This window comes from Syngnathus floridae, chromosome 10, assembly GCF_059516105.1.
Source record: "Syngnathus floridae isolate MCC-2025c chromosome 10, RoL_Sflo_1.0, whole genome shotgun sequence".
Lineage (NCBI taxonomy): Eukaryota > Metazoa > Chordata > Actinopteri > Syngnathiformes > Syngnathidae > Syngnathus > Syngnathus floridae.
In genome coordinates, this window is record NC_142422.1 from 12,540,080 (window position 1) to 12,562,858 (window position 22,779).

Genomic DNA, 22,779 nt, shown 5'->3' on the forward strand with positions numbered 1-22,779 from the left:
ACTCCTCTCAGCTCATCTTTACAGCGCTGATATTGGTCTTTTTTTCACAGAAGATAAAGAATATGTGCACTGGTATATTATCTTTCTGCATGTGTCGCAAGTGTTAGCATGGCAAGATTGATGCTAATTAGTGTTTTCATAAATCTAGTGGACTGCAAGGCTATGCTATGTGGTTGTTTTACTGTTTGTTTTATGGCTTATTTGACAGTAGACTTCAACTGAGAGTGGCACCAAACGGCCCAAGGCCTCAGTTTTTGTTTTGAAGAATTGTTGACTGTTTGCCAGAGTGATGCCTATGGTGAAGTGAGGTGTTCACTGCCATCACTGCCACCCCACCGCTTGTATCTCAAAGTATGCAACGGCAAGTGAAGTAAAAAGATTGTGTGTGCGTGTCTGCACGCACGCGCACACGGGTCAACATTTTAACGCACATTTAGTGAAGTTATGTGGAGCTTTTGCAGCGATTGCGCCAAGACACTCAGTGTGTGTGATGTGATCAAAAGATTAAAGGGCTCCAATCAGACGTCGCCCAAAGCCGGAGCTCCCGCTGCGATGCTATCGCTCGCGTCGCCAGATTGCAGTTAAAAAAAAAAAGCTTTCCACTCAGCTCGCTGCAGACGGCCAACCGCCAATGTCTTCTAGAAAAAATTTTTCAAGTTGCTTGCTTTTTCTAAAAAATAAAAAAAGATAAAAAAAAGTAGCCGCGTATGTTAAGTGAAATCCAAAGTCCTTTCGACGACGTATTAGCAAAACCAGCTCTCACTTTTGTTAAGCGGGCTTGTTGACATTAGTTGAATGTAACTAAATAATAACTTGTCATCTAGTAATCTTGTAAAAAAAGTAATCAGCAACTTCAAAAAGGGACGTCAAGTTATCAGTGAAGTAATAATTCCTCTTTCAAAGTAACTGTGGCAACATTGACGTCACTGTCTTTTTTTTTTCTTTTTTTATTCAATGTTTTACCAGGTAAGCCAATTGAGAACACTTTCTCATTTGCAATGGCGACCTGGAGGCAAGGTGTGTGAAGTGTCTTGCCCAAGGACACAACCCGCCAACCCTCCGGTTACTAAAAGACCCACTCTACTGCCTGAGCCACAGCCGCCACCGTCGGTCGGATCCTTGGGACGAGCAAAACAGCCTGCAGAGTGGTCCTTGAAAGGGGTTTGTGGTTCCAACCAAAAATGGAGGGAAAGAGGAAAAAGCAACAGTTAAAAACAGATGAGGGATGCTTTTGCCACTGGATCTTTACGTGAGGTGTTCCATTCGAGTGTATTAATGTCTTTCGAGGGCCGCGTGTATGTGGGTGCTTTTGTGTGGGGATTGGAGCGAGTGAGATGGCCGTGCACGAGACTCGCTGTTTGTTGCCCGATTTAATTTTGAAACATTACAGAGAGCTGGTGGTGGGAGTGAGTGCTTAGCCCCCCCCCCCCGACACACACACACCACCGCCCCAGGGCTGAGATGGAGCGATACCCAAGCAACAGAGGTGCCACATAAAGAGTGTTAATTAAAAGCAGGCGAGCGAGAATCAGGTAAGAGAGATAACAGGCAGTGCAGGGAAAATATTTATCTGCATTATTTATTTAGCACACACACGCAGCACAACGTATTTGAACCTGAGGCGTTAGCGGTGAAAAGGATGAGTTTAGCCGCGTGGAAGCTGCGGGAAAAGGGAGCATCGCTCCAGTTGCAGCCGATGGAAAGGAGGGATGCATTCAGGCTGCTTTTTAATCCCGCTCTTGCTGTTTGGGCGGCTTTTTATGAATCCCGGGTATGTGTGTTCGTGCGTGTGAGCAGTGGTGCTTTCAGCTTAGATAAGGCCAGAAAGAATGAGATGGCAGGTGAGAAAAATGGTGTCCTTTCTTTGTGCGAGCGGAAGTATATAGATAAAATTGGAAGTCATTATACTCCCTCAAGTGGCGTAATTACTATGTTGAGGTTTCAGGTTTGTATGCTTTAGAAATTGCACGTGCGCACGAAGGTTGGAGCGCCACTCGCTTTGTTTCATGTGCAAATGTGGCATGTCGCCGCTCAAGTGACACAAAACACAAAAAGAAATGAACGAAACGCAACAGGAGATGAAAAAGCACAAAAACGGCAAACAGCAGCATGATTGACAAGTGCATCTGCCTGACAGGTTCAAGGTTTGAATCCCTTGACTTCAGTGGCGGATGCTAGTCTTTCAAGGAGGGGATGCTCAATTTTGGCCTTCATCATAAAATACCTGCTGCTCGGGAGGGACAGAAACTGCGCTAGAAGTCAGAAAGAGTGATAGACATCAGTCTCCAAATACAAGCAGCTACAAAAAGAACCCACCAGAAATAGAATCTCGATTTGTTGCTAGTCATTTTTGACAAAGAAAATGTCGTTAAGAGGATTAGAAAAGTCTCCGGTTCAACTCTGAACAGAATGAAAATTCAAAAATGCTCCCACAGATGTTTACACCGAAAGATTGCCGATTTGCTCATTTCATTCAAAAAGGGATTCAGCCTCAGACAGATCATTCAATCATCATGCAGAAGTTGAAAGTTCAGGCCGGACGAGGCTAGCCCACTGCCCCATAGACCCCTAGAGAAGCTGGGCGTCCGATGGGCAGGACAAAGTCCAGCATTTATCCAATGACTTGTCTCATTTCGCCCAGCGTCTACACTGTTACCAGTGATAAGAAGCTGATTCTGAACCAATGTAGTGCATATTTAGTCAGTGACATGCACACACAAACAGGGGTCACCAACACGGTGCCCGCGGGCACCAGGTCGCCCGTGAGGACCGCATGAGTCGCCCGCAGGACTGTTCTAAAATTAGCTCAAATAGCGGCACTTGTCAGTGAGCTGCATCTATTACTATTATATTATATTTTACAGTCAAACCTCGGTTTCCGAACGTTCCGGTTCTCGAACAAATCGGAATTTGAACAAAAAATTCGAGATTTTTTTGCTTCGGTTGTTGAACAAAATTCGGAGGTCGAACCTCGCGAGATGAGCCGGGAGGACCCGAGAAAACCCGACCGCACGGTCCGGATGCCGACTGACTCCGTTGTTATTGTATTTTCGTTACTTTGAGGATTGTATTAACCCCTAATCATGCCTACAGAGAAAGCAAGTGGGAGCAGTAAAGCCATCCTAAAACACAAAGACGCTCTTAAAGCAATGCGACAGTGAGCGCCCGGCACGCTGCGGTTGCGCGATCGGACCAAATTACGCTCCCTTCGCACTGAGGTCCACTTAAATTTTGTAAAGTACATCAAGACTTTAAAAATATTTTCTAAACTTCAGCGATGGCTCTGTCACAATAATGCGACCAGCGCGGTGCAGTTGCGCGGTCGGCGACGCGCTACGGTTGCACGCTGCGGTTGCGCGATCGGACCAAATTAAGCTCCCTTCGCACTGAGGTCCACTTACATTTTGGAAAGCACATCAAGACTTTAAAAATATTTTCTAAACTTCAGCGATGGCTCTGTCACAATAATGCGACCAGCGCGGTGCAGTTGCGCGGTCGGCGACGCGCTACGGTTGCACGCTGCGGTTGCGCGATCGGACCAAATTAAGCTCCCTTCGCACTGAGGTCCACTTAAATTTTGGAAAGTACATCAAGACTTTAAAAATATTTTCTAAACTTCAGCGATGGCTCTGTCACAATAATGCGACCAGCGCGGTGCAGTTGCGCGGTCGGCGACGCGCTACGGTTGCGCGTTCGACGGTGCGCTGCAGTTTTTCTATTATTTGTAATGGGAAAAATTTGATTCGGAATTTGACCGGTTCGCTTCTCGAACCGCCTTCTGAAACGGATTGTGGTCGAAAAACCGAGGTATCGAGAAAGTTAGTCCAAATTTGAGCTCTCACCTTTATCGTTCGTGCGTCTCTGAATTACTGGAGACAACGTCAAAGCTAATTAGCGTAAAGTAAACGTAAAACTAGTGTGCGCATGATCCCTCTAATTGCGTGGGAGGGAAATATAATTGTCTCTTGTACATAAGTTGCAGGTCCTAAAGAATCATGTGGACATAAGAAGTAGGTAGAAAAGTAATGTGAGAACAGTACTGACAAATGAATATATTCACCTTAAACAGGCGAGCTTAATGAGTGGCAACGTAAGATGGCCGCCGGCGCCTTACTTTCTCCCTATGGCGAGTATACAGCATTGTCAGCAACGCCGCCCGAATGAGAACGAGTCTTCGTGTAGCTTTGAGATGCCAGACCAAGCTAGATCCATTTGTCCTGAGCACTTTGAAGGGTGCTGCTACAAATATAGCGCCACTTTTCACGCTGCTACTCATCACACTCAAACATGTGCTTGCACTGTCGCCGAAGGTGTATAATTGAATTCTCGCGGCGGGCGGTGCCCCGCGGCTAACATGCGCTCACCGCACTGACGGTGTCAAGTGGACCCGCCATCTTCAACACTTCCATTGGTTTTCTCCAATGACAACGCTGATTAGAATGAGGATCTGGAAAAAGGAGTGAGGAGGTGGGTCGGGGGGAGGGCGTCCCCCCTGCAGCGCCCGACTGGCCTGACATCCTTTCTCCACCGTCTGATGAAATGTAATTCAAGTGGAGTGCCGAAATGTTGACGAGGGTTTGTGCCGCGGGAGGTCAGCATGTAAATGAAGTCAGTTTGTTTATGGAGGGCACACCGGTGGGCTGCATTGATGGATGGCGACGAGCTGTTGGTGGAAGAGGAGGGGCAACAACAAACACTCTTACTAGTTTTGTACAGATGTTAGCGTGCAACGATACCTCTGGGTGAATTCCGACACTCGTTAATGACTAATGATGACTTGGCGCGCTAAGATGACAAACTAGTATTGAGAATACTTTCAAGTGGAAGTGTTCTACTCCTCATTTTGATTGTTTAGTTCATTCCATCACACCGGTGATGTCGCTGTCAGTTAACAATGTCAACAAAGCAACTTGCATTGCCATCAAAATGCCACTCATTGTCTCCAAACTTCATACTCCTTATCCAAGGTTGTCGGCACAGCTTATTAAAACAAAACACGGTGGATATAAAAAGATGGATAAAGATAAATTATTCCTAAACTTTATCAGTGAATGCGACCGATGACCTGTACATGTCACCTAATTCGTTTTCAAGCTGTGAAGCCAAAACAAACTGTAACTTTACCTAAGCATGTGTCCACCACGATCAGACTCAAGTCACACAACAATTTAAAATTCTGGAATAACCTCTAATAAATTATATATACACCAGTTACTACTTTTCAGTCAGCCCGACATTTGGCGCCACCTTGTGGCATCTTTGAGCATTACAGAAAGAAATCAATTTCAGGAAATGGTTGAGGAACGTTTCATGAAAAAAAGAGTAGGTGTATTTATGAACATAATGCTGTTATATAAATACTCGTGTATGAAAGAGAACCATAGCAGTGTTTTGAGAGCATGTGTGGGGGTGCATGAATAAAATTTTAAAAAGCAGATCCAAACTGTGGATTAAAATAAAAGGTTAGAATGTGTGTGTTTTTCTCTTGTGTCCACAGGCTTGTGTGTGGCTGTGTGTAATTACTCTCTGACCTGTCGCCGGCGGCGGCGTCATCGTCGCTCTCATGCGGGCCGCACATCCACACACCGGCCTCCTTTAAATCCAGCCCAGGGCTGCAGAGGCAGGCAAGAAAAAGCACCTCCAAGACGCCAAATCTACACCCCCCCCTCCCCTTCCCCACACACACACTTGAACGTAGCCTCCCTGCTAAATCCTCATCTCCATATTCATAGACAGAGCGGCCTCTTTAAGACTATCTGAAACGAGGCCTGCAGCGTCATCGTATTTGTGGAAAAAGTCATTTCCTGTGGCCGTCAAGCATGGAGGTGCGCGCCCGTGCTCGGATGGCGGGTTCCTCCGACTGGTACGCTTACATGCTCTTGTAGACACACTTGAAATGAGGGCTGGGGAACAAAAAAACAAGTTTGCGCCCCTCGCACCACGCTGCGGCATCTACTCGAACATTTCCGACAGATTATAATGCGGTGGCGTTAACGTGCCCTTCAGTTGATTAGCACCCTCTACTGGTGGAAAATTGACATTGCAGTTGAGCGATGAAAGAAGTCATTCCGTTTTTCCACCAGATGTGGGAGCGGCAGTGTCAGGCCGAACCCAACCCAAATGAGTCAGAAAAGGTTCGGCACGAGATACCCTTCCGGATGCAATTTTGATCCAGATTTGGAATCGTTTTTGTAGAATTCTGTCCAAATACTCTTTTATTTAACGGAGAAATTCTAAGAATAGTCGATTCTCAAAAGAATGTATCTTGGAAATATAGCTATTGAAAACGGCAAGTCGAAAGTGGTGGGGAAAAAAAAACAGAAGCGGGATGACCTTGAGCGAGTGAAAAAGTGGCTGGAATTATCTCGACATGAAACCTTACATGGCTGGCAGAGTCGCTTCCCCCCTAAAAGATGACAGACGGCTTATTTGTGTGGGCTGAATGTGCTTTTGTGTTGCCAACTGCACGAGTGAAACAAACACGCCAGCATTTGTTGGATGACTGTATGTGCGGCGCGTCTGTCATCGCATTTGCGACTTACAAGCGACATCAAACGGCCAAACAAAGAGCTGTCAAACATGCAAGTCAACTGAAAATAATCCTGACTATTTTCAATAATGCATGGGCCATAAATAACACTTGGTTCATGCTAAAAATAATTGTGAAAAAAAAACGGAGCTCCTGTAATTGTTTCTGCGCAGCTAATGAAGAAGCAAGCAAGTGCAGGAGTTCATCTTGGCGCCCATTTCCATTTTGCTGTCTTTATAAATGCATCTAGATGTCACCGAATCGATTACAATCGATTCCCAAAAACCATCTGTTTTCTTTAGTAATCGATTTGAACGTTGAGTGCGCGGCGCACTTTTCTTCACATCACGTTCACCTTTTGAGTGTTTGTAAAAATACTCCAACAGTCAACACGCCCGGCAGGATATGTTGTTATCTTCAGGGTGCATTTTTTATTTATTTTTATAAAGTGGGGGGCCCTAAAGGGTTGAAGACGTTTGACGAAGAGTCGTTTGCCATGCTGAGGTAACATTTGGCTTGGTCCCAGCTGTGTTTGACGGACGCACCCCGCTGGGGTTCCAAAAACTCGTCTCTTCTCAGAGGCCTTCCAAACATAAATGTTGCTGTCAACACAAAGCCCACGCTGGCACGTTTCTCCAAATTTCCTCCCTTCTGCCTCATCTTCCCTTTTTCATTGTCATCGGCGGAGTGAATCACAGGTGGCGGCCATTGCTCTCCTGCTCCTTTCTTGCCATTTTTTTCATTTTTCACCTTCTTCTCTGTTGATCTCTCCGGAATGCTTCCACTTTTCGTTAGCCCCCCCCCTCCCGCACACCTGCTCTCTCTCCTCCTCGGCTCATTTTCTCCCCCTCGCCGTATCACCGCAGACTCATGTAGTCAATTACTCGTTCTGTTAATGAGCAGATAAATCTAATTGCTCTCTCCTTCAGCGCCTGTCGGCAGCTCTCTGACTCTCTCGCCACCTTTCCGAAAGCCCAACGGATGAGTCCGGGTCTCGGCTCGCCTGTCATTCCTCAAGACAATCATCGGTAGCAAAGCTGTGTTCGAAGGGATCTTAGCGAGGAAAGTGGAAGCGCAGCTTCCGAGTCCTCGATTCAAGTAAAAGTCGAAAAAGACCCTGTGTCGGTCAGCCTACGTCACTCGACGACTCGATTCATTTTTCCTTCTTCTGCTGCGGCCCGCATGGCTCGACTTGCCTCCCTCTCATAGAGTCTGTTGATTCCTTTCAAGCATCTCGACCTCGTCTTTTCTTAGCTCCTCCGCTCAGCACTTTGCTGCGACCGGCGGTTCAAGAACCGCGCCAAACCCGCTTGGCATCGATAATCCCCCGCCGCTATCAACAGACTTGCATCGTCGCAGCCCAAATGTAGCCGGGCGGAACCTCATTAGAGCTTATCAACAAAAGCACCAGAAGAGGCACGAAGTGGCGGAATGGCATACTGCAGCTCGGCGTTTGACGCACGCGGACGGTTCAAAGCAAGCCGCCCCTTTTTGTCTTTATCTGCAAAGGATGCACATTTAAGGAGCTGCTCCAAATGGTCACTGTGAGGCCAATCAACAAAGAGATCTCACAAAAAAGAACGCAATATTGCCTGGGATTTTCTGTCCGTCCGTTTGTCCGAGCGCAGTCCTGAAATTTGAGGAATTAATTGCAAGTACTTTGGCAAATACCAACTTTTTTTAAGGGGCTTTACACTGTTTAATGTCACTGTCAGATGAAGTTTAGCGTCAACATAAACACAAAGCCACGAGAATTACACTTTGTGCATTTGTGTAAAGAACCAAAGACGAGCTGAAAGAAAAGCAGAATGGGAGCATACAATGGAAAATGCTCTTAACGTGCTAAGAATTAGCATCTATGTGCTAGCTGTTAAAAAGCAACTCATATGTGAGCGCACATACTTGAGCAACATGTAGACCGAGCATATAAATATCAATAAATTATCTATCTATCTACGTCTGTCCGTCGGTCTGCCCACCTGCCTGTCCGTCCAGCCGTCACAGGCATGTATTCTTTATCCTCTGCATCGCTTCACTGTTCTTAAATTCAATTTTGCAGTCTTCTACTTCTTTGTTTTGTATCAAATCTCGGGTATTGTGAGAATTTGTATGAATGTGCCATTTAAACCTCACGTATTGAAGCAATCTTTTATCGCTTGCTGAAATTAATGTCAAGCGGTCAATGCTAAACTGCACATATGCGGGGACTTGCTGTACCATTTAAAGCTTTAAAAACCACGACGCGAGGCTTCTGAGGTTCAGCATTGACGAATCCTTCAAATGTTTTTAGACAGAAATTGTATCTTTATTCAGGAGAATATTTCAGTTTGAAAGGGAAATTTGACAAGGTTAGAGTAGTGGATTCTGTCTTTCTGACCCCCCCACAGCCAGCGTCGTCATAACAGTGTGAAAAGAGGCGTGTTGACACTCCATAATGTATGTGAGACGTTGGCAAAAGCATCCCGCGGCCGTAATTGGTGTGCGTTGGACGGCGGGGCGACTGTAATAACGCACATTACAGTGCGGCGGCAAATAGCCTCGGATGAGCCGGCGGGGTCACGGGGAATTCTCGCTTAGCGCGGCGCTGGAAACAAAAGCCCGCGTGGCCGGCATGCTAATGCGAGGAGATGCTCAAGTCTGCCTGCGCATGCATCCAAAACGTGATGAGCAAACACTCTTCCAGTTGAATCAGTCCAAGTTAGCTTGCCGGATTCATCTGCCGTCGCGTTATCGGTAAACTATACATCAGGCGCGCCGTCCTCGCGTGGCCACAAAGTGGCAACGCTTCGTCTAGCTCCAAAGCGACAAACAATCAAGCGAGTAATTGGCGAACGAGCAAGCGAAGCGCACGCGTGACGGCCCCGTCTGATCTTCCCTTTTGAAATCGCCCTCGTCGTACACGCGACGTCTTCCGCTCGCGTCTTCGCAATAACTCATTTGCATGCGCCGACGTCTCTTGCACGACAAGCCGAGTCAAGCGGAGCGAGCCCTTCGCTATCGCATGTGAAATGATAATATATCGCTATTAAAAAAAAAATGCAGTCAGTTTTGAAACAGAGCTCCACACGTGGACGTTCGCGGACGGCTCTGGCAATTAAGCGAACAAAACAAGATTAGAGGAAACCTGGTGCAATTTTCATATTTTTGTGCGCACAGCGCTCGACAACTGATTTGCAGATAAATGAAGATAAAGGAGACATGGTGTGCATATCACATACAAATTCAACCACAACACGTCTCGACGACATCTTTGATCAAACTATCCCGTGGATCAAGAATTTATGGAGTTCAAAGCAGACACGGTGAAGCAGCATTTGGCTGTCATGGTGCACGCCAATGGAAAAAGTTGCCAATGCAAGTGAAATCTAGATGCTTTCTTCCCTCCATAGCTAAGAATTGTATTCTTCCAAAATCATGCCCTTGCAATGCACATTCTGTTCCGCAATTTTAGCAAGCTGTGTGAAGCATATTGTGTTAGCTTGAGTATGAAATGCACTCTAGAAACATCTTGCCTTTGACCAAAAATGTAAATTATCCACGTTATGGAAAAAAAACCTATTTTGTCTTTGTCATCTTTGCCGCGACTTCCTTCGCCTCTGCTCCTGGCGTATTTTCCCCAGCCTTTCGTCTGTCGATCGACGAATGAGATGACCCCGGTGCTTCCGTGCGGCCGCTGCCGCCAGACTAAGCAGAGGGTGTCATGAACCGGATAAAAATAATCCGACAGTGTTAGTGTGACTCCGTGGTGTGACCTCGCTGTCAAAGCAACGCGTTTCATTACAGGCGCCGTGTGCAGGAACAGACGCGTCATCCCAGCATAACCCGTATCGCGAGCAGAAACAGTCGTGTCGCGAAAGAAAAATTTTTCATTAGACTTGTAAATATGTAGATTAAACTCAAAAGTTGTCATGTTGCAGTTTGGCCACAAAACCTGAGGAACATGACAACGAGCATCTGAAGGATTATCTTTTGCCATTGCCTGCTGTGTCAAGAAAAAGTGAAAGGGGCAATGATGTCAAGTTGGCCTCAGGAAAGTTGGCTTATCGTCATGGTAACACAAAATGCAAAACGCCATCGACATGCTAACAGCAGTTGTTTTACATGCGGCAGATGTTGGAACGCAACTGTAGGATATAGACGGATGAACACAGTCACAATACTCGGTCATATATTCTTTATCTTCTGACAGCATCTTACTAAGTTGCTTACAATAGTAGCAAAATGGGTGTAGTAAAGTGGCAACAATAATTATAATATAAATAATATCAATAATTTAATTTAATTTAATTGTTTGGAGGTTTGCATCATCTTGAGAATTCACAAAACAATAAATATGCAAACGTCTCCTATGGCAGTGTCACAAGTATGTATCATCTTTGTAGAGGCAACAACATACGTGTTGGATCTCGTTTGTTTGCGCACAAAAGCGAAATTGGAAGCGGCGTGAACGTTGGACCGCATATTGGATAAACATCAAAGAGTGCCATCTGAGACACCAATGCATTGAATTGTGTAAATACGCAACGGGACCGGCGCAGATGCTGGAATGGTTGCGCGTTGTACAGAGCGGGGCCAACAAAAGCAGTGCGTCAACATCACACGCACGCACACACACACACACACACACACACACACACACACACACACACATACACACATACACACACACACACACTGGCAGCAGGCCTGTGGGGAATACCGACACGAGCGCACTGAGCCAAGGCACGGTGTTGTTACACACCCGCAAATGGAGTGCATCTACGTGCGTCTAATTTAAGTACAAATTACATTTGCTCTTAAAGCATAGCCGTGGAGCTTTTATCAGTTCATTATGGAAAGTGTGTGTGCGCGTGTGTGTCTCTGAGTACACTGAAGGTCAGCTTTAGTTCATATCCAGGCGTATGTGCCTCCAGCTTCTCATTCCCCGTCGAGCCAATCAGCGTCCCTCTAGACAAGCCAGAGTCTCCAGTGGCGCCTGGAGACCCGGGGCTGCTGATGAACCAAATGCCCCCCCCCCCTCACGACCCTCACACGCACACACATAGCAGCACACTGAGATGTATAATTTCCCAGAGCTTGAGTTGGGGGGTGTCACGCTTGGCCGGCCGGCGAGCTCATCACGGGGGAGCCCCGTGGGCTGGCGAGGAAAGGCCGATAAGGATGGTTGGGTAATGACAAGAGAGGCAGTTAAGGCTTCATTTAGTCATGTTGCCGCCATCAAACACGACTCCAATCGAGAGCCCGGAACACACACACACGCACACATGCAGGCAGCACAGGTCAATGGCCGTTGCCAACGATGATTCGTCTCTGTGTGAGCTGGTGGCCGTGCCAGCGGAGCTGACATCTTTCGGTGCGCCGACTCCTATTTGCCACCTGCCGACACGTTAGGTGCCAAATTAGGAAGCCTGTAGTTTCATCAGGAGTCATTTGTGACTCTGTGTGCGTGTGTGTGTGTCTGCGTGCGTGCATGTGCGTGCACGTGTGTGTGTGTGACAAAAGAGTGACAATCAAAGTCGGCCTTTTTCAGGCTTGAACCATTATAATCAGTGTTATATATTATTTTTTTTTTATGTGAAGCCAACCTACTGTGGTTCTGGAGGGTCATATTCAAGGTCCTGCTTCTCGCTCATTTTGTGTGGCCGGTAAAAGCTTTCCACAAATGTTTACCATATTAGGAATCATTTGTCAGTCTTATAAAGAAGTAGCATGACGGCGAGCAACAACATGGCAGTTGTTTTGTATTAATAAATCAGCAAAAATAAGTCACCAAAAATACAAAATCGGCAACAATACAAAAAAGTTCAAATGGCAATCTGTTTATGATATGTGGTTATTCAGGTATTGCAAGGGGGGAAAAAACACTTTCTGCAACTTTATTCCATGGCAAGTTTTCTTGAAAACATATGGTACTAGCTAATTATAGCTAGCACACAAAAACGAAAAACAGCTTCATGGCACTGGACACGTTAATTGCCAATTTTACATTTTTTTTCTTTGATATTGGTAATAGTTATTTTCATATATGAGTATTGCAGTAATGTGTAGAATAATTTAAAATGTGTCCTTTGAACGTGAGCACCGTGGCTAACCGTCAGAGCCTCGCTAAAGTCACGGACAGTCCTTCAGGGGTGAATTTTAAAAAAAACAACGTACGGTCATAGCCAATTTTCACTGTGGGGTGAGTGATGGCGCGAGCCCGAGGAGCAAAAGAAACGTCGGTGGCTGTCAGTTAGCGTTAGCCAAGAAGCTAACAGCAGGTCTAGCAGTATGCCGTTTTATTATCAAGCTATATAAAATGATGGCAGTTCATTAGCGCATTATCTTCCAGGGCGTAGAATTCGACATAAAATGCTTTGAAATGAATAAATGAGCTCAATTTGTTTTAATTGTGCCACTTCTTTCTTCTTAATGGAGCCACATTAGAATAAATCAATCAAAACCGGTGTCTTTATTCACTCGCCTGTAGTAACGATGATCACTTAGGTGTACTGTCCTAAAAAATGAGATGATTATTTTGTATTTTGGGAAAACAAATCCAAAGCAGTCGCCTCTCACTCGACTTTAGCGTCGACATTCTGATCGGCTCCTTACGAGAACACACTTCATTTATGCTCGTTTATCGGAAAAGCATCGCCCGTGATTGATTCTATTGGAAGATGGACCTTGATAATATCGATCGTCTGCCCCGCTGCTGGCGTCGTGAAATCTGCTGCAAACAGCCAATTTTAGACCAGCGTTTGTCTTGAGAGCAATGAGGAAACTTGACTGCTCCTCGCAGGCACCTTTAGTTGTTCATTAATGCAAAATTATCCAATTCATCGAATATATGATTTTCCAGATATGACTTGAACATGCATTACAATAACTTTCTGGCGCTCTCGACTCTGCAGGTCAGGGATGTGCGTTGATGATGCATGGATAAGGATTCTGGCGGACTACGTTGATGCAAATGTGCCTTATAAATAGGAAGCGAAAAGATGAGGCTCCTCATCTCAGGTGCAACTCTGCGGGGATTTACTTGACTTCACAGGCGCTTCCACTCCCACTCGGGCTGACTTTGATCAAAATTGATGCGCTGCGGCTAAGCCGAGCGAGAAAACAATGAATTATGCCATTCAGAACTTTTTAAACATGAAAAATAAGGAGAGTGAGGTTCCCGTTCTGGGTTTAGATCATGACAGATTTTATTGTCTAATTTTCCTCCTTTAGCTGACCTTAGAGCTCCCCAGAGTGTATCGAGTATTTCTTTGGGGACCCCCCCGCCTCATCCCTCCTCAATTTCTCAGGAGCTGTTCGGAATTATCTGCGAGCTCACTCCAAATCAAATGCACTTTACTCGGCTCCGCTGACAAATCGAGGCGCGGATGCGCAGCCGTGTCTTTTTCCAAATCAGTGTTTTTTATTTTTTTCCACAGCATTATGCAAAGCGAGCAGGAGATAGACGAGACTGTCAAACAAAGAATCTCCGAAGAGACATTTTTTTCCGCGAGTGTGTTTGAAAGGAGCGGGGAAAATGTTTGTACAGCGTCTTGAATCGGCAAGTGCGGATATTTAATTTGAGTCTCCAAAAAGTGTGCAAATGACTTCATCTGGCAAGTTGGCAAAGGGAAACATTGGCTCGTTTGCATCCTTCCGCGAGTCCTCGATGGAATACGTTGAGATTTGTTGATTAATCCTTGCTGTTTTGCCACTTATTCCGCCCACTGAGCAGAAGGATATCACATTCAAGCTAATACAGAAACGGAGAGCAAAAACGACAGATCTGGAATCGACTGACATGCATTGATACAATGTGTGCTCAAAAGTATTGGGACAGCAATTACGGCAAGCACGGGGTCTAAGGTACTGTGCCGTGGTTCTCGTAGACAAAACTGATCAACCGTAGCATCCATCGTAAGATCTTTGCAGCATCAAATTATTGGCCACGACACCAGCAGGAATTGAAAAAGACGCGTCTTGCGTAGCGGATAACAAAGCCGAAGTTCAAGTTCGACACAATCTGAATCGTATTTTAAGCCATGACAACACAGATCTTCCACCCCACTCTAAAGTTGGTTTCCGACCCGACAAGCCGCCGCTTGACGGTTTTGTCTAATCGCCGATTAGCATGCAGTCGGCTTCTTCGTCGTTGGGAGAATCGACCCAAGGTGCAAACGTTTCATATCAAACTTAATTAGGACTTGAACGGCAATCAGCTAAGCATCCTGTGCGTTTTCTGGCTCCAATTTGCATCGTATACTTTAATTCACTCATGCAAAATGGATGAATGCAAAGCAGGCTCGTACTGAATCGAGTCCTGACTGAAGCCATGAGATAAAATCCTACGTTTTAATTTGCGGCCGTGCTTTTTCCGGTCACATCTCTTATGAACTTTACGGCTATTTACTGTTGTTTTTGGCTTTCTTTTCATGATTTGTCCGCAATACTTTTAAAGCCTTGTTTGTTGCTTTCTGTCATATTTATCTGCCCACATAAAGTCTGGCTGAGAGTACTTTCGGGAAAGCAGAGTTTTACAAGCATCCCCAGCAAAAAAAAAAAAAAAAAAAAAAAGGAAAAAGAAAAAAAGAAAATGACGCGTCATGACGCGAGCCCGTCTCCTTTCACCGAGCGGCACTGCGGCTGCCATAAAGCACAATGCGAGAGGCGGCAGACGTGTCGTCACCGTAAATCCGCACAAGGGAGCCTCGCGACATCCCGAACGAGCGGCCGCGACACACTCGACCTCCTTGAATGCGTGGATATTGTTTATGTAAATTGGCCATCAAAAAAGGCTTCGGGTAGGATTTCCCATTTCAAATACGACATGATTTGTACAAGAGGCAAATTGTTGCCTTTCTTCTGGTGACTTTCTCCAGCTAGCTCCCCCCCGTTTCAAAAATTCTTTAATTTTACATTTGTAACTCTGAATAGTTGTATCAAGAATCATCTTGCAGCTATTGTAAAATGCACTCTTTAAATAAAGTATAAGTGGAATAATGCAATCAAAAAAGCATTGTGCTTCATATTAAAGTCTACTATTTTTTTTTTTCTTGGCCCTTGTGTGTAAGTCATATTGGTTCATTAAGGTGTCTCAACATTCTTTTGCTAGACGACAGACATACTGCGCTTGAGTGATTGGCCATCAAACGCCCAAGGTGGAAGCTGACGTACGCCACGTTGAAAATAGCAAAACATTAGGAGTGGCGTTGTAATTGCAGTGCACGCTGCCCACCAATTTGATAGATTCCCCACCAGGCAGGTTATTTGCCAAACAGCTGCCGCTTATCAAAGCCAGGAATAAACAATGAGGGGGGGGGGGCTCTTCTTCTCCCGGTTGACGGATCGCGGCTGCTGATTGACGCAATTGTCAGCGGCACGTTTGTGTGATGGTGTTCCAAATTGAAGGCGCATTCCTTGTGGACCGACATAGTGTGTTTCACGCCAACTTGCAGCAACGCATTTAAACGTCGCACTGCAGACAAAAAGAATTGAGGTGATAAGCCAAAGAAGAATGGCCAATAAAGTCTCATCACTCACAACCTTTTTATTTTATTTCCTTTTTGCTTCTCATTCCTTCTTGGAATTTTTTTTCTGGGTGCTAAATGACTCACTTTCAGCGTAGCGTCTGCAGCGGACGCCGCAACCTTCCGCGGTGTTGTTTCCCAAGTGGGCTCCACGCGGCTTGGTTCACCGCCGGGCCTCGTGTTCTTACGTTTGGATTTGTTAGTCCCTTTTCCCCACTTGGCTCCATTTGTCTCTCTTGTTTGTTTGCGAACGAGCGAGGGCTAGATAAATATAATTAGACAAATGAAATGGCGGCGTGGCTGTTTTATCTCTCTTTTGGCTCCCTCGGCGGTGCCTCATCCATCTCCGCTCACTCCCATCTCCTGCCCCATGACTCCGCCTTCCCGCCAGCCTTCCTTCCTCCGCCATTTTGGTCCTTTAGCGCCAGCCTGCGCGACTTTCTGTTTGAATTGGCATATTTGTCCTGCTTAATAGCGTACCTCGGCGCTGGCCATGTGATTTAGCTCCTCGGCCTTATCTGGCGCAAACACAACCACTTCTCTTTCTATCCCTCTAGCTTCCACAACCTTCTTCCCTCCCGCATGGCTCTGTTTTTTTTCTTCTTTTTTTTGTTCCGCCCACACCTCTGGGTTTATCGGACTAGCACGGGCCGGTGACAGCCTTGGCTTTTTGTGCGACAAGATACGATAACGATTCTATTTGCGTATTACGGTGGCCGAGCAGTCGTGTTCACACTCGATCTAATCGTCGCCTTGCGCGAATGCGTCTTCTTGAGGGATGAACATTGTTTCCTTTTTATGCTTTTTAAAAAATTATTCATGGGTGAGACAAAGACCCGAATGTGAACCCGCGGCTGTAAAATGCACACAAGCAAGTTGAGCCTGACAAGCGGCAGGAGGATTTGCGGCGTGCGTCCCAATGCTGCGGCATAACGATGGTGTCATTTTTCTTTTTCGCTCTAATCTCGCCTTTGCGCTATATCAGAAAACATTCTTGAGGAAGGTGAGAGAAATACTGTACATGAAACGATTGCCTCAACCGTTATAAATTATCACCAAGGTTACATTCTCATTGCTCCCACTCGTAGAGCCGAGTAAAAATTTAACGGCGGCTCAGAGCCACCAGGTGTCGGGCCGATCATCTGCCTAAATTTCAAATCGTCCGATTTTCTTCCAGTACTCTTCTTGTTATATCAGTCTGAATGGGCAGTGAAACTATACTGCCCCACAGGTCAGTTATGGTACTACGTCCAACATTTTTGGCGCAAAGTTGCGATTTTGAATTTTGGAGAGGTGTTTCATCTAGTGTTCACCAAACATTCCAAGAGTAGAAAGCGCACACACCAAAAAAAACCAGATGTTTAAAATCAGTGCCTGCATTGAGAAAAAAAAAATTGCTCAGCGCATACCTGCAACAAAACAGCATCAGGTCCACTTGACCTTGAGTGAGGTTAAAACACAACGTGTTGACACGACTACAAATTTACAAGAAAGTAATTTCCTGTAAGCAAGACACAGAAAAAAAAAAGATTGGCAGATGGATGAAAGAAAATTCAAGTTTTGGGTTGCACTGGTTTAACGACAGCCATGTTGCCAAATGTTTTCTTGCTTTCAAGATTTTTGGCGAGAGTTCCAGTCAAAGGCTTTGACAAATGGAGCCACTAGCGAGCTGGCGGCGGTGGCGGTTCCGGGTCCGTACCGCATCGGCCGGGCAGTGAGCAGCTCTTACAAATGGAGCCCATGATTGCGTCTGACTCATCAGTCAGCTGTTGTGTGTATCAGCAAGAAAGGCAAGTAGGAAGGCGGGCTGGCTATTTATTTTTCAGTTTGAAGAATATACTGCACATGATTTTATTTCTCCCTTGACTCCAAATGAAAAGCCTATCTTTTGAGTCCCTTGAACATTTTTCCAATACTATATACACACGCATGACCTCTTAGCCCAGGGGTCGGGAACCTATGGCTCGCGAACCAGATATGGCTCTTTTGGTGACTGCGTATGGCTCACGGACAAATCTGACATTTGTTTACACAATTGAAGTCATAAATAATTTTGTTATATTATCAAAGTAAAAAATAGACCCATTGAAATCGAAATGGTAAATTAGCTTTCAAAATATAAAATGTGATCACGTTTGTATCCATCCCACCTGTTTTCTACCGCTGAAATCCACAGTTGCGTCCTATCAGCCAATCCCAGCTGCCCTTCGGTGTACAGAAGGGTGACGCCAGGTCAGACAAAAAAAACGTGATTTTTATTGGACAATACAGTGCCTACGGGGTCGTGAGAGGTAAAATTCCATCCGCTTTATTTAAAATTTTAGCTAGCTAGCTGATGTGTGCCAGGCGAGCAAGAAAGATGGCGAAGAGAAAAAATGATGACGATTACCAAACATTTCTGAGTGAGTGGACCGTAGAATTTGCATATGTAGAGAGAGGAGGCTCTGCTACGTGCCTCATATGCAATGACAAAATTGCATCAATGAAACGCTCCAATATCAAGCGCCACTTTGAAACACGACATGCACATTTGCAACTAAATACCCAGCTGGGGACAGCAGAAAGAAAGCGTGTGAAGAGCTCCAGAGGAAGGTCCAAGCTCTTCAACAGCAACTCCGTGTATGGACCAGACAAGGTGACTTTAATTCAGCTAGTTTTGCTGGCGCATTAACAATTGTGAGGAACAACGGAGAGCCATTCACGGATGGCGAGTATTTCAAAACATTTATGCTTGATGTGGCTAATGAACTTTTTAACGACTTCACGAATAAAGAAAAGATACTCAAACGGATAAAAGTCATGCCTCTGTCGGCAAGAACCGTTCACGATCGGGCCATTATGACCGATGAGAGCCTCAACGCCTGCATGAAGCTCAATCTCACCGCATATCAACTGGACTACAAAGCCATCAGCAAACCGATGCAGCCCCAGAAGTCTCATTAATGGTGAGGTTTTTTTTTCTAGGCTTCAATATTAAAACGTTATTAAAAAGAATACATTAGTACACTCAAAAAATCGTTGGTCTTAATTAAAATACATGCATTGTATTTAGCCTATCTTTTTTTTTTAATGGTATAGCTCTCACGGTAAATTATTTTTTAAAAATGGGCATTTATGGCTCTGTCCGCCAAAAAGGCTCCCGACCCTGTCTTAGACGGAGGGGAACGCTTATGTTCGTTTACGTGAGGACGTGCACACATTTGTCTTCATTCGTGTTTATTTTGGCCAATCATCTGCCCCCGTGCGCATTTGCTGAGATTTACACGGCAATTTGCGTGGCCGGCCTCTGGAATGGGAACTTCATGCGACACGGAGGCTGTGGCTCGCTTCCAATGAGCAAAGGATCGGCTCGACTCCCATGTGTGCCGTCGAGGTGTCCTTGGGCGAGACACTGAACCAAAAATGGATTCCTGGGCAGCATTGCAGATTGACTTACTTGGTTAAATAACAGAAACAGTTGTTAAACATCTAAATTTGCTTTTTCTCACATTACGACCTGAATTATCTTTAACCCCCAAAAATGACTCTTAAGCCTTTAAAGTGACTTTAAAAAATGCTACATTTGAGTGTTTTGCATTTCCGCTCAATTCTGGCGACTCGACTATGACTCACTTTTTCTTAAAATTGTCGTTTGAAACCAGTCGTCATATCTTTGAATTGACATTTACATTTCAAGTCTTGTACTTGGCTTTCTTAAACTCATTGCCATGTGCTCTTTTGCCTCTTTGAAACATCTAATATTTTTGAAGTAATCCGAGATTTTCCGTAAATAGAAATGTCATCTCCCCTCGAAAGCAGCGCAGTAAAGCCGAGACCCCCGGTCACCCCGAGCGCAACGTCCCCGTGTATTACAAGAATTGCGACTTCATTATAAAGCCTTAACGGGGCGATTCATCACGGTCAGCCTGCAGACAAATAGCTCGCACTGAGCCTCTTATGACGCAGCTGCTAGAGCAGAATACCAAAACGCTGGTTGTTTGTTTTGCTTGATATTTCAGCAGGTGCGTGAAACCAAGCGAGGCGTCACTCCATTTCCAAGCGGATCGACCCGACCTGGCTTTATCTCAAATTGTCAAGATCGCAACTCTGCGCATGACACTGCTGTTATGACTTCATAAAAATAAAACACAGCCAGTATGAGTTTCCTCAACCCCTTTTGACACATTTTAACGTAACACGTCTTAAAAGGTTGACTTTGTTCTGCTCTTGCATTCCACACGCCCACTTTTTTTTTTGCTCAGCGCTCAACTTGATCTCTTGGTGGTCCTGCCGGGATTTTCCTTTTTGATCTTGCGTCAGATTTTGAGTGGCTCAAAACATTCATCTTTTGTCTCCCAACACTGTTTTGCATTTGCACTTTTAATAGCCGCAAGTATAGCTCACTCAGGCCTTTGAATCTGAAAGCTGATCTCTGAATTACGCATGCAAAGGCAAAATATATTTCCATCAAAATCTGCTAAATGCAAAGTTGTGAGTGTGCAGGCAGTCATAAAGTTGGCTGAGCAGCTCTCACACTATTTTAAACGATGGCTTTAAGTGGTAAAAAAACAAACAAAAAAAAAGATTTTGTGACATTATCAACAACCGAGTCTGCACTGATTGCAGACAAAATGTCAGGCGTGTTGACGCCTAATCACTCGATTTAAGCGCACGTCGTGACTCTTGTGCTGCAGGTGTGAATTGGGGATTCCGCCTCGTCGTGTCACATGGAGCCAAGTGGTTGATGAAATTCTCCTGTCGGCATTTGCACGAAGGGCTTTTTGGAGTTGTGTCACGACTCGTACCCGGTCATCCTACTACGTGTCCATGTTGTGATGGTTTCTGTGTACTCGCCCTTCCCCTCCTGTGTCTGCCCACGATCAGTGTAATCACAATCACCTGCCTCTCCTTATTTGTCGCGTATTTAAGTCCTGTCTGCCTCTCTTTCCCCCGTCGGATTATTCCCGTCGTTCATGTCTTTTTGTTCATGTCTGTCTTTCTGTTCTGTGTCTGTTAGCCAGCCCTGTCGGTCGGTCGGTCAGTCCCGTTGTTGTTTAGTTAGCAAGTCATGTTAGTTTGCGTGTTGTCCCTTCATCCTCCCTTCCAACTCCCTTTTCCCTCAATAAACCCTGGTCCAAGCTGCATTTGGTCACCCTGGCTCCATCCCATCCGTGACAAGTTGAGTCCGAGACAGGACCAAGACTTTCAAAATGTGGTTTTGAAACTTAAGTGTTACAACACTTGCCAAATCTACACCATACGGATAGATACGATGGTTGTACGGTTCATGATACTCATTTGTCGCTGACCTGGTAATCTCACTGGTGTAGCGCTGGCTTCCTCTGCAACGTGCTTATCGGCAATTGAAAAGTGTCTTAGTCCGTCTGCTTAATTACCTCGGCAACTCGCCGCCTCTCGCTGCATTTATTACTCCAAAGTCGCATTTCAGAGCCGCCCCACAAGGGAAATGAATGGCCTTGTTTGTTTGCCGTGATTGGTATCATTTCAAAAAACAAAGAGTGTGTCCTCTAAATTGCTCGGCGTAATCGCGCGTGGACGGATGTGAGCACGGCCGCCTCCGCGATTGCGCCCCACTTTGCTCGAGTAGGCAACGGAGAAGCCACTCTCCGCTTTTGTTTTGTTTGTTGAGTTTGTGTTTTTGGTGGCCGTCTCGCAGGTCTGAACGACGGCGGGCGCCAGAAGCGCTCCCAGCTCCCCGTGTGAATATTTGATGAGGGCGCCGGCCGCGAGCGCGCGTTTGCTAATAGGCCGGCTGTAATTACCGCTCCCTTCGCTCGATTCCCTCAATTTCTCAGCCTGCGCGGTCCTCAATGTTATTTTTAGAGGGCGCTAACGACACGCGCCCACGTCACCCAAGCATCGCTCGCACCGACCATTAGACGAGCCCCGGCGCCCGCCTGCCCACTCTCGCCGTTCATTTCCCTCAAACATACACACACGCACACACGCGTTCGTTTATTCCATATCCTAATCTTCTTTCTCCTCTCTGCCCACTCCTTTCTAATCCACTCTTCCTCCCTTCCAACTCCTCTGCAGAAAATGGCATCTCAACAAACATTGATTCTGCCAAGCCATCGTTGGATTCTGTCGTTGTCCCCCCGCCTAGCTCGTCTCACTAGGGATTCTGGCTTTGTGACATTCGTCTTGTGACCCCAATTCTCTTTTGCTTTGTCTTACGAGCTGAAATTGAAGTTCCAACTGAAATTCAGATGAGAGTAAAGTGAATAAAAATGAAGCAGATAAAACGCTCGGATGACTGATGAGGGCAGTGTCCAAATGGGTCGAACTGGGCCTTGTGTGTTGCAACATTGCGACATCTCAAGCCAAGAGACTGATGTGTTGTGTGGGGGGCTATCATTCACCCCCTCCCCCAAGGTTGGCAGTGCCCTCGGTCGCCTTTTGTAAGAGCTGCTTCTTCTCTTTCCAGGAAAAGTTTCAGTGCCTGTGAGAATGTGTCAGGCTCAGCCATGACATTTTTCTTTCTCCGTCCTACGCCGCCGCCTTCATCTGTCTCGCTCGCTTGTCGGCCTCCTTTATCTTCCCTTCATCCCTCCGCCCGCCCCCACCTGAACCTCAATATCCGAGCGACTTTTATTAGTATGACATTCACGGCGGCCGAGCCCTTCATCCCGCTCCGCCCAGGTTGACCCGGCTCCGCTTGGTTGTTGTTGTTTTTGTTGTCGTCTTGTCACTGACTCAGGTGTGGTCTCTCTTTTCCGATCTGATCTTCAGACGCTCTCATCT

At 45.8% G+C, this 22,779-nt stretch overlaps 1 protein-coding gene across 2 annotated transcripts in view; it reads left to right on the forward strand.

Moving 5' to 3' along the window:
* The window catches only part of cadm4 (cell adhesion molecule 4), a 107,406-nt gene that overhangs the window by 12,324 nt on the left and 72,303 nt on the right, over positions 1 to 22,779 (forward strand). The window contains exon 1 of one of the 2 annotated variants that reach the window (XM_088386436.1): positions 18,771 to 18,980. The exons of the other annotated variant lie outside the window; for it this stretch is intronic. The gene's annotated coding sequence lies outside the window, so the exon portion shown is untranslated. Of the gene's footprint in view, positions 1 to 18,770; positions 18,981 to 22,779 lie in introns of those variants that run through there. 2 annotated transcript variants of the gene reach the window in all.